Below are 12,136 nucleotides of genomic sequence, written 5' to 3' on the forward strand. Positions count from 1 at the left end.
CAACTACTGACAGGCAACAAGTAGGATAGTGCCCTAAGGACTGCATTTTAGAAAGTTTACTAAGGTAGAGAAAGAAGGTATCTTTCCTAATACCCATTTTTAATATCAATATTGTAAATGGAAATGTTTGAGTTCCTTTGTTGTTAAGCTTAGGATAATACACAAACAAGGACTTTGCTTCCCCTCCCTCCACCACTCTATTCCCAAGAGATCCCTTCTATATCCTGTTTTATAGAAAATTAAATACAATTCTTATATCAGAAATATTTTCTTAAGTGTATTCCATAGACTGATATGGAAATCTGGGAGAGACCCAGAATTTATTTACAAAATGGAGTATAGACTCTAGACTCCAGGAGGCAAAGGCTTTGGCTTTAGAAATGTAGACTTAAAAAAAAAAAAAAGAAATGTAGACTTAGTTGCAGTCCAGGAGCCTTGGAGGTGGGGGAAGAAAGAGTCAACATAAAAAATGTGAAGATTTTACATAAAAATGCTGATTGTGATCAATTCTGGCTTGGACTCTCCATTTGGAGAGTACTCTCTTCTGCCCCACTCCATCCTGGTGCTGCTCTTGGTTCTCAATGCCATAGAGGCTGTCGCTTTTAATAGATATGCTGTTGCCTGGAGCAGTCTTCACAAAGTCTCTGAGGAGTTATTTTATTTTTGTTCATGTCGTCTCTTTCATTTTTGGTTGTAGAGAATGTAAATTAGGATTAAAGACCATAGGGAGGAGGCCTTGTGCCCATATGGCCCACAGAGCATGGTCTGATTAGGTCTGCTTTGTTTTATAACTATGTAATCAAACTGGATTTCTGGTCACTGGTGTGCTTCCTCCAGTATTTTCTGGAACCACCTATTACCTTTCCATGTTCTCCTCTGATAATTTTTGCAGAAGCCAAGCCCAGCAGGCCATCAGTTCTCAATGAAGTAGCTATTTCTATGAGGTTAAGCAAAATTGCTGGTTAAAATGAAACACTTACGTCTGCTCACTCAGCTGTATCACTTCAAAGAGAAAAACAAATAAAACCCAGCTTCCTGTCATCTCCCAGCATTAAAGGAAGACAAACTACAATTGCTTTCCATTTTGACTAGAAGCAAAACTAAAGATGAATAACATGATAGATCAAAAAGCCAAACAAACTGAAGTAACCTCTTCATCAGCAAAAGTCAACTAGTTAAAAAGAGTGAAAAACTCCCACAGTGATACCTTCTCCACCTCCCACAGAAGGTAAGAAAAAAAAGGAAGAGAAACTCTTTTCTAAACATAACCTAAATAAAACCTTTAAATTATAACCCAATACTATACCTTAACTACTGAAATCTGCAAGTACTTTTCAACTATTTACAAATAATAAAAGAGAAAGCTAATAAGATAATAGAATTGTACTAAGGAAGCTTTTCCTTTTCTAGAGATGAATTCTCCTCCTGCCACCCGACAGAGGTTTTGACTATTGGGGAGTAAAATAGGGTCTTTTCAGGTACCCTGAGACAGTCAGCCCTCTACCTGAACCTTTTCCATCCTGTTTTTGGGCAGAACTCATTGGCTTACTCATTCATTTATTCACATGTACTAATTCATTCATGCAGTGTCTACCCTCTCTCCACAAATATTGTTAAAGGGCCACATGAAAACATACATTATACATTTAAGATGCTGCTTTTTAAAAAAAAAATATTTTATTTATTTATTAGAGAGAGAAAGAGACAGAGAGAATGAGCTCATGCAAGAGCAGGAGGAGGGGCAAAGGGAAAGGGAGAAACAGACTCCCCACTGAGCAGGGAGCCTGATGTAGGGCTGGATCCCAGGATCCCGAGATCATGAATTGAACTGAAGGCAGATGCTTAACCGACTAAGTCACTTAGGTGCCCCATATGGTTGTTGCTTTTTGATGATACCAACATTTGATTACTTTGTAGAGCAATAGCATTTTTTCAAAAATTTCCAACCCCACCCTCACCCCTTAAGGCAAGAATGGAAACTTCATAAGAAGGCAACCATGTTCTGATTCCTGTTCTTTTAGAATAAAAGTAGAGGGATGTCAAGAACAGCTGTGGAAACACTTTGATGATAAATTATATGAATCAGATCACCAAAGATCATGGGCAAGCCTTATCTTCTACTCTCAGCATCCTTACTATAGAAGAATTAGGAGGAGAGGTGCCTGGGTGGCTCAGTTGGTTAAGTGTCTGCCTTTGGCTCAGGTCATGATCTGGGGTCCTGGGATTGAGCCCCTTGTAGGGCTCCCTGCTCAGCAGGGAGCCTGTTTCTTCCTCTCCCTCTGTCCCTCCCCTGACACTCTTGCTCATGCACGTGCCTCTCTCTTAAATAAATAAATAAATAAATAAATAAATAAATAAATAATTTTTTAAAAAGAAGAGTTTAGAGCAATTAGGGTTTTTAAATGTGTAATCTATGGGGTCAAAACTATTTGGGGTGCTTTTTTAAAAAAATACATTCCTAGGCTCTACCGCTAGAGCTACTGAATCAGAATTTCTGGGACTGGAGTCTCCAAACCCACTCTTCAAACAGGCACCTTAAAGAGATTCTTATATGCTGCAAAGTTGATGACCATTGAACTAATTATCTCCAAGGTCAAAAAAAATTATCTCCAAGGTCACTTCCAGTTCTAAAGGTCATCACAAGGTCTGCCATGTAGCAGAGACTGCCATGAGAGGGTGAGATTTTTTTTTTTTTTAATTGAGATGGGGGATGCTGGGGTAGGGAGGTGATTTTAGAAAACATAACTTTAGAAATTATACAGTTGTGTATATGTAGAAAGATTATATAAAATAAGTGTGATATCTGCCCCTCAGAAGAGTAAAACAATACTATTTTGAAATGAATACTTCTAGTATATTTTGTAATGGTGAAAGCTACTAAGAATAACCGTTTTAAAAATGTGTAGTTAATAAATTAAGCTATAATTAGAAAGAGAATAAGAGAATAAATTCCAGATGCCTGTATTTCATGAAGCAAGCATAATGACACTTAAGCAAGGGCTGTTCAACTTAAGTTGGAGATGACAAGTGTTTGCCACAGGAAGGAGTAAATATTTTTGGTAGAATGCCTTTAATCATCATTCTGGTGGTGGATTATACTTCATTGGTGATAGAAGGAAAACAAACTGAAGAATCTTAGCATAACTGAGGAAACATAACATTTTGATTTACAGTTAACGGTGATTGTTTGGAGACTGTCATTTATTCAGCTGTTTTGAGAGCTGCTAAAATAAAAAGCATATTTCTGGGTCAGAAAAATCACAAAAAGGAAAACATCTTAAAATCCAATAAATCCTGTCACTGAGTAAACCAACCTCTCTAGGCTGGAGTAGCCATACACATTCACCAGGATTTTCAAGTCTCTCCCAGGAATAGAATTAATTATTGAAGGAGCCTGGTTGGATGGGTTAGATGATGTCCTTAAAACAGACACAGGCAATTCCTGCCATATTAACACTTTAGGTCACGCCCATTATCTCTTGCTCTGACCTAAAAATTAATTTTGAAAATATGTGTGCCCTTCCAAGTTACTGTGTGATGGCTCTCTGGAGGGGTCTAACCTTATTACATTTGCAAACCTGTGAGTCTTTTAGAGCTCCCAGGGCATCCTGACAATAAACATCGCAGAGTTTATATAATTATTGTCTACCTACAGCTCAGTGAGCACTGCATCCTCTGTGGTGGCACAACAGCTACTAACCTATGGGATGCGTTGCATGGTACTTCTGTAAATAATGCTATGCTTCCCAATTTGTATTGTTGTCCAGAAAAATCATGTGCAGCCCAGATTTCTAACCACTTTGTCCCACTGTCTGCTTAAGAACGTTGTCTGCTTGTACCACGATTAAAAATAACAAGAGGCCACATGGCTGGCTCAATTTGTTAAGGGTCTGCTTTCAGCTGAGAGAATGATCCTGGGGTCCTGAGATGGAGCTCCGCATTGGGCTCTGTGCTCAGTGGGGAGGCTGCTTCTCCCTCTCCCTCTCCTTCTTCCCTCTCCTTGTGCTTGCTCTCTCTCAAATCAATAAATCAATAAATCTTAAAAAAAAAAAAAAGAAGAAGAAGAATACAGGTCTAATTTCAATCATTTAAAACTGACCTTTAGGCAATTTCCTCTCCATTTTCCCTTTGCATTAGTCATTCTACATTTCTGTTGCTCTCTTCAATCCATGCCCTCTTTGGATCAGATCAGCAGCTCTCCTCAACCAGTTGGAAAAAAAAGAAGGGCTACTAATTATGAACATTTAAAAAAAAAGATTTTATTTGAGAGAGAGAGGGCAAAAGACAGTCACTTACTGTCACTGACACCCAAATCCACATCCAGACTTCTGAGTTCCAGACCAACATATACCTCTGACTGCAGACTGTTCATACTTGGATGTCCCATGGACACCTTAGTTCACTATCTCCTTAACTGCAAAAATCTATCTTTTCTCCAAAATCACCTTCCTTCCACAGTTATCTCTTCACTGGCGTCATGATTAAAGCCATGCCTGATCTCACCTGCTTATCATCTCTTCATATAATCAGTGATCAAGATCTGCTAACATTACATAAACAATCTGAATACTACCCCCAGCCTGCCACTTCCCCATCTTCTTATACCATCATTATATCCTGCCTGAATGATGGCACTAACCTCCCATTTGGTCTTATATCTGGTCTGGCCTACCCTGCAACTCACCCTTCTTATTACATTCCCAGGCACACAATTCTCTGCACATCTGTCTCTCTCCTTAAAATTATCCTCCGGAACCTCATCCTAGTTTATAGCATCCTGTCCAACTTCCCTAAAACAAAGTCCCTAATGATTTGACCCCTCTCTGTCTTTTCCCATCACTTTCCACACTATCCATGCTCATTTAAACCACAATTGTGAGCTACAGTTCCAGAATGTGGTGGTCTCATTCTCATCTTTGGGCATTTAATACCCCTCTCTGAGACATGCCCACACCTTCCTTTGTTCTGCTGGTAAAAATGCTTCAGTTCTAATTCTCTCCCTTCTTGGCATCCTTCGCCGACATTATGGGCATAGCTAAGTGCATCTTCTGTGCTTTCATAATACCTGTATCTAACCCTTCTTTCACATTCTCTGTCTAGTCAAATCTGACTTTTGTCAGGTCCTTAGATATGCCAAACTCCTTATGGCCCCTGGGCCTTCCCCATGCACTATTACCTCTACCTGGAACTTTCTTTCTCCATCCCTCTTTCTTTATCTGCCTCACTGCTATCTGTCTTCCAGTTCTCAGCTTAAGCATTACTTCCTTCAGAAGGTTTGCTTGATTATACACTAGCTTAAGTTCCCTCATAGATCTCCATACTTCTGCTATTAGAACCCTTTATTGCTACCACTTGAGTAATCATGTGTCTTCCCCAATAAATTATAAACTTGATGGATTCAAGGACTAGATCTCTCTTCTTTCCTGTTGTATCCAAGGCACTAGATGGGTGCCCAATATTCCATAGGAACTCAACAAATGGTTCTTAAATAAATAAATGGAATATATATAAATATATGTATATTGCTATAATAATTTGCTATAATAATTTGTCTCATATGCCTCTCTTGGTAAATACTGTTCTATTCATAGTTGCATAACTAGCTCTTAGTACAATGCCTGTACATAGTAGGCAGTTAGTAAATATAAGTTGAATGAATGAGCTGCAATCAGCAAATCAGAACAGCTGCAAATCAGAAATTATGGAGCTTATGGGCATCTTTGACTCATTCATATTACGGTCCTCAGTTCATCTGCCTAGGAGTGTAGACCCACAGGTAATATAGATATGTTACTGTCAATATAAATATATTTCTCCTACTGGAAATATAAGCAAGAATCTAAATTGGTTCAAGTTTGATTTCCACTCTCTTATTCTGCAAACATTATGAGAGTGATATTAAATTATATGTTGGTCTCTGTCCAAAAAGGAGTGGGCAGAAAATATGCTATAAAAAGAGTATTAAAGGATAAGGAAGAAAAAGGGAACTAAGATCTATTATATAGACACCTTGAGCCTAACTATACTACTAACTATACTACAATAACTCCATGAGGCAGTAATAATCACCCTTATTTTCACAGATCAGAAAAATGATGCTCAGTTGATTGGGAAATCTGATGAAGACAGGTTGGCCACTAAATCCCATACTTTTCCAATTGTAACATACTGTGTGGGCACAAAAGATGCCTTACTTCAATATTCCCTTTTATGTTATATTTCATCTGCTTATAATAATTTTTTAAAACAAATTAGCTAACATTTATCCAGAGCCTACTATGAGCCAGGTACTAAAGCTTGGGGACACCTGGGTGGCTCAGTGGTTGGGAGCCTGCCTTCAGCTCAGGTCACTACCCTGGGATCTGGGATCAAGTCCTGCATCAGGCTCCCTGTGAGGAGCCTGCTTCTCCCTCTGCCTATGTCTCTGCCTCTCTCTCTCAGTCTGTGTCTTCATGAATAAATAAATCTTGAAAAAAAGAAAAATTGTATGAGCTTAGTATTGTCCCCATTTATAGATGTCACTACTGAGTCTCAGAGTTACCTTGAATATAGTTCATAAGCAGTAAGTAACAGAACAGGAGCTCAAACCCTGATTTGTAGGACTATAAAATCCCTGGTCTTTCCACTTTACCATTATGAGCATTGTATTTTTGTTGAGCTAAATAAGGATGAAACTTTACAAAATCACTGAAAATGTCTCTGGATCTTCCCCTTGCCTTGAAGGGAAGGAAGAGTTCTGGTAAGGGAACAACATTCCAGCCCATCATCTGGCAGCTTCGACCTCTTCAGTTTACAAACCATGTCATCCTAATAAGCCCTCAGTCTTGAGAGCATAAAAAGGATGAATGGAATGGAGACATTTTGTGTAGTAAGCCAGTTTACACAGAATAAGTAGGAAAGTGAGTTAGGTTGCAGGTGTCAGACAAATGATGATGCAAAGTACTTAATGACAAGTAAGTATTAGTTTTGAACAATAATTAAAAACCACAATGGATGATCCTTAAAACAATATCCGCAAACAACATTACTTGCAAAGCATACCATATTGACTGTCTATGCAGAATATACTTAACAAGCTTTGAATTCTTTGGTAAGTTTAATGTAAATAAGGAAGTAGCATTTCTGTATGCTAAACCACCTCTTTTCAAAATTCACTTAAAAGCATTTTGAAATTGATACACTTTTCAAATTGTTTCATAGCTTGCATTTCTACAGAGGCTATCTGGAGGTTCACTTTTAATCCAACTCAGTTTTCAGCAATATAGGAATTTTATATTAAAATTATCATAAAAATTGTGACCCTTTCTGGTGTAAAGGCATTTTTCCAGGGCATCTTGTGGCCATTAGAATGAAGAGTAGTCTAAATATATTGTTTCTGATTAGCAACTTTGTATCATGTACATTCTAGAACTTAAAATTTTCTTTCAGATTCTAAGAAACAGCAACAAGAATTGAGTTAAACTAAAAGGGTACTTCTTAGATGTCCTTACAAAATACTTCTGGAGCACCTGGGTGGCTCAGTCAGTTGGGTGTCCAACTCTTGGTTTCAGCTCAGGTCACGATCTTAGGGTTGGGATACTGAGCCTTGTGTTGGGCTCTGCACTCAGCTCGGAGTCTGCTTACGATTCTCTCTCTGCCTCTCTCCTTGATCTTTCTCTCTCTCTCTCAGATAAATAAAATCTTTAAAAATATACTTCCATGTGCCTACATGTTGTGCTTGTGGAATTGGCATTCATAAAATCCCAGTGTATTAATAACACTGCAATAACATGAAAATTGCTAAAGTAATCAGTCTATGCCAAGAGCCAAGCTATTCAGGCTGTTTTCCCATAATTTGTAAGAATGCAATTTACTTTGCTTTATATAATTCTAAAAAATTTATGTAATATTTTAAAAACAAGTTCTTGGTCCTGGAAAAATATTAAATCTACCTAAGAACAACAGTGGACTTTTTAAAGACATATTTTCCAAACCGGAATGCACAGTCTGATAAAAAAAAAAAAAAGGAGTAAATTAAAGGATAACAAGAGAGAATCTTTGCAATTAGGACTATTCTAAAAAATCTGGGACATGGAGTGACCATGACAATCATATAGCATTTTGCACTTTTCATTATCCTTTAAACAAGTACTCTGCAGTTCCTAAATGTTGGTGATGCAGTGTTATGAATTTAAATTGATCACAGAAAATCATCAGAATCTGTTCTTTATGTCTGAAAAAAGAATTAAGTCATGCATAAAATGCCTTATGCTGTCATTTGAGGGCTCATGCATCAGTACACTCTATTGCCCTGAAAAACTTCTTGGAAAAGAGGCAGTGACAGATTCATATTTGCTTCTTAGGAGAGTCATAATGTGCATCCTCTACTTTCAAGTTTATTTCCGTTTGCTCGATCAATGATTCTGCTTCATTCATAAGAATCTGAGAGTTAGGAAATCAGAAGAGATGAATCTATAAGCTGTTTGCTGCCACTTACTGGATAGCCACTCTTCTTGCTTAAACAAATGGAAATGAATTTTTAACTATTTCCTGACAGTCATATATGTGCACCTTCAAATTTCTACCAAATGTCAGAAAAATGTTAGGAACAAAATTGATAAGAACATTAATTTTTAAATCTGTTACTTGTCTTCTCAATCAAATACTCATTCCTTCCTGCTATCTAGTTTTTTATTTTCTTGCCCAGGAGAAGAAAAGTATGGTTTATATCTAAAACAGTATATAAAAAAAAGAAAAGAGAGGGGAAAAAAAAGAGAGAGAGAAGGGTAGAACACCACATAGAGTGAGTAATGAACTAACAAGAACATCAGTAGTTAATTATAACTCATAGTGTTCCAATAGCGCAAAGCTACAAAATGGGAAGCTTTTCTCAGAACGGTATCATCTGTTGCCTGAATAAATGTTTGTACAGTTTATTCACTTTGATGCAGAATATTCCAATTGTGTAGTCATGTCATCTAGTGCAGGCTATCTCCCCCATTCATGCAGTACCACAAATCTATTAGAAAAAAGCCTTCAAACACGGTCACAAACAGATGTCTAATCTTTCTATTACTACATTTTTCACTTTTGATTGTGTCTCAGTTGTGACTCAAGTTTGTATACTTAGAGCTAGGAACATCATTCACATATCTTACGGGGGTGGGTGGTGATTTTGCCTTGTGAAGTCACTATAGCCTTTTGTGGACATCTGTGTAAATTTAGTCAGAATGTCTATAGTTCTGCTCCCAAGTTTTATCAAAAAATATCATAAAAAAAAAAACCCAGGGATCCCTGGGTGGTGCAGTGGTTTAGCGCCTGCCTTTGGCCCAGGGCGCGATCCTGGAGACCCGGGATCGAATCCTACGTCGGGCTCCCGGTGCATGGAGCCTGCTTCTCCCTCTGCCTATGTCTCTGCCTCTCTCACTCTGTGTGACTATCATAAATAAGTAAAAATTAAAAAAAAAAAAAAACCCAGAATGGAGTTAAATTAGCCCTCTATGACATCATGTTATGTATCTAAGCTGGAATCACCTTGAAAGGCAATTAATAGCCCTTAGATAATGGAGTAGACTAGTAGTTTCTTCCTCTCCTATAAATAAAGTACAGGAAGATGTTTTTGAAGTAAAGGGTAATGGTGATATTGAGGATAATTAACATTACGCAGCACTTCGCATGCGCTAAACATCTTGCAGAGATTGTTGCATTTATTCTGCATAACACCAAGAGTAGGTCAAAGAATAGCCTTTGACAGATAAAGAAACTGATGCCCCAAAAGGCAGAGCAACTTTCACAGGGTAAATGGATAAGTAGTGCAGAGCTGGGACTCTTACTGACTTTGACCATACTTCTTAACCACTATGCTTTCTTTACATCCCCAATGAACTTAGATCTAAGTATTAATACTCTTAGCATAATATTCTTTTGGCTGCCATTTGTTGACATTACAACTAATAAAAAATATTAGTTTATATATTTTAAAAGATATAAATAGAATATGTATATCTCTAAGCTGGATATATTCGGGGGGATTCTGACTCTCAATGGGCTACCCCCTCACTTCTCTCCTCACTCTCAGTATATCCCACGAAAACTTTACTGACTACTGACTCCTAAGAGTGCTCCTCATTCTCTGTTCCCATGGCAGGAAAGGCAACATCCACTTAGTTGCCCAAACCAGAAACCTGGTATCATCTGGATTTTTCCTTCTTCCTTTCTCTCTACATAAAATCTCTAGTCTGTTGATGCAATATGCTAACTATCTCTTAAACCCATCAACCTCTTTCCACCCTAGTTCATGTTAACCATTCCCAGCTTACACTACCCCAACAGTACCCTGATGGGGCTCCCTCCCTTGTTACCCTCCAAACTTCACTCTTCAAATTGTTCTGCTCCAGAGCCACTGCAAATATAATTTCATTCTTCTCTCTCTCTCTCTTGTTTAAAACTTTTCACTGATTCTGCATTTCTTTTGGGGTCAAGTCTCTTCTCAACATGACCTTCATGCAATATGAGTCCTGCTTACCTCTCTAGTTGGGGTCAGATAAAAACAACCCAACAAACAAATACAGGCATTTATAAGTTGCTCTAAATGGTGTGAAGGAGGGGCGCCTGAGTGGTTCAGTCTGTTGGACATCCAACTCTTGATTTTGGTTCAAGTCATGACCTCAGGGTCATGGGATTGAGCCCCATGTCAGGCTCCTCACTCAACAGAGTCTGCTAGAGATTCTCTCTCCCTCTGCCTCTCCCCTTGAGCTCTCACTCTCTAAAATAAATAAATAAATTTATATTAAAAAATAAATGTTGTGAAGGAAATAAATGGGTAATTGGGATAGAAGCAGTGGCTGGTGGCTTTGGCCATGGGGGTTCCTTTGAGTAAAAGGAAACTGAAAATTTAAAGGCTGTAGGGTAGGAGAGGAAGGCACTATCAAGGACTTGAAAAAACTGTGTGGTTGGGGCATGATGATCAAAGGAAAAGTGGCATGAGCTGAGATTCACAGCCTTAAACCTTGGGATGGAGTCTGGATTTTATCCAAAGAGAAATGACAATCCTTGGTCAGTTAGGCAGATATCCCTCTCTGCTTTGTGGAGGGTGGGGTGTTGAGCACACAATAACAGAAGCCAGTGAGGAAGAGACTGCTGAGGTCTAACAAAAAGAAATGGAACCAGACTAGTTACAAACCAAATTCTCATTCTTCTCATATTTAAGTGCAAGGTTATCCTTGCTTTGAGCCTGAACTTGGAATCACAAAAAACTTTATAACTAACAGAATTGTTCTGACTTCTAAACAAATATACATGAAAGAATATATGAAAGATTAATTTCATTATTAGTTTACATTGATAGTTAGAATAATACTACCTGGCTGCCATTAGACTTCTAGGATAAGAAAAAAAGAACCCCACCACTAGAAAAAGAATGCTTGCCAATCTTGCAATGAATAATTCTGAGTTTTAATTGCTAATTTACTTTTGTTAATTTACAATGGGCAGTAAAATGGTTAAGTGCTGTTCTTATCAATATCTATTCTTTCAAGAAAGTTTGCTGAGAAGTGGAAATACTACCGCTAATCATGAGGTTTTTGTTTGCTCTGGGATTAGTACGGCAAAGAGAGCCAAAGGCCATCTGTAGAATCTGTGTGACATTATATGTTATCCTAATATATCATTAAGTGAAGGCTCTGCTAAATTATTTTAGAAGAAGCTGGTAGAAGTCCCTTACTTAACTTTGCTTTTAAGAAACTGTTTTACAACGTCATACATTTATTATATCTTTATCAAAGCATTTTTATCAAAGCAACAAAGGAGATAGAAGATCTTCATTTTGATGCTATAAATCAGTTGTTAACTTCCTGTTTTCTTCTGAAAAGAAATTATACTTTGCTCTCCATTTTCTCTGCCATCACTAAATTTTCCAATACTCAACTACTACTAGTATTTCCTGCTGTTTAAGACCTGACCTGAGCTTTTCTCTTCACCAGATAAAGCACCAGATTATAGAATATTGTCATGTAGACATATTTTCACTGTTTAAAAAACTGGGCTCTGTGCAAGCAGTGGGAAAGGGGCAATTTCACACCATTAGCTACTTTTGTATTGAGGGTCCAGAGGCCTTTTCCCGTTAGATGGTCATTTTCTTCCTGCTAGAGTCCCTGAA

At 37.9% G+C, this 12,136-nt stretch overlaps 1 long non-coding RNA gene and 1 pseudogene across 1 annotated transcript in view; both read right to left on the reverse strand.

The window, feature by feature from the left end:
* Positions 1-4,211, reverse strand: part of LOC111093193 — a 33,257-nt gene extending 29,046 nt beyond the window's left edge. Inside the window, exon 1 of the long non-coding RNA XR_005381145.1 lies at positions 4,100-4,211. This is a non-coding gene — a long non-coding RNA (uncharacterized LOC111093193). The remainder of the gene's footprint in view (positions 1-4,099) is intronic.
* Positions 1-12,136, reverse strand: part of LOC102156848 — a 116,271-nt pseudogene that overhangs the window by 51,229 nt on the left and 52,906 nt on the right.

This window comes from Canis lupus, chromosome 29, assembly GCF_011100685.1.
Source record: "Canis lupus familiaris isolate Mischka breed German Shepherd chromosome 29, alternate assembly UU_Cfam_GSD_1.0, whole genome shotgun sequence".
In the NCBI taxonomy this organism is placed as follows: domain Eukaryota; kingdom Metazoa; phylum Chordata; class Mammalia; order Carnivora; family Canidae; genus Canis; species Canis lupus.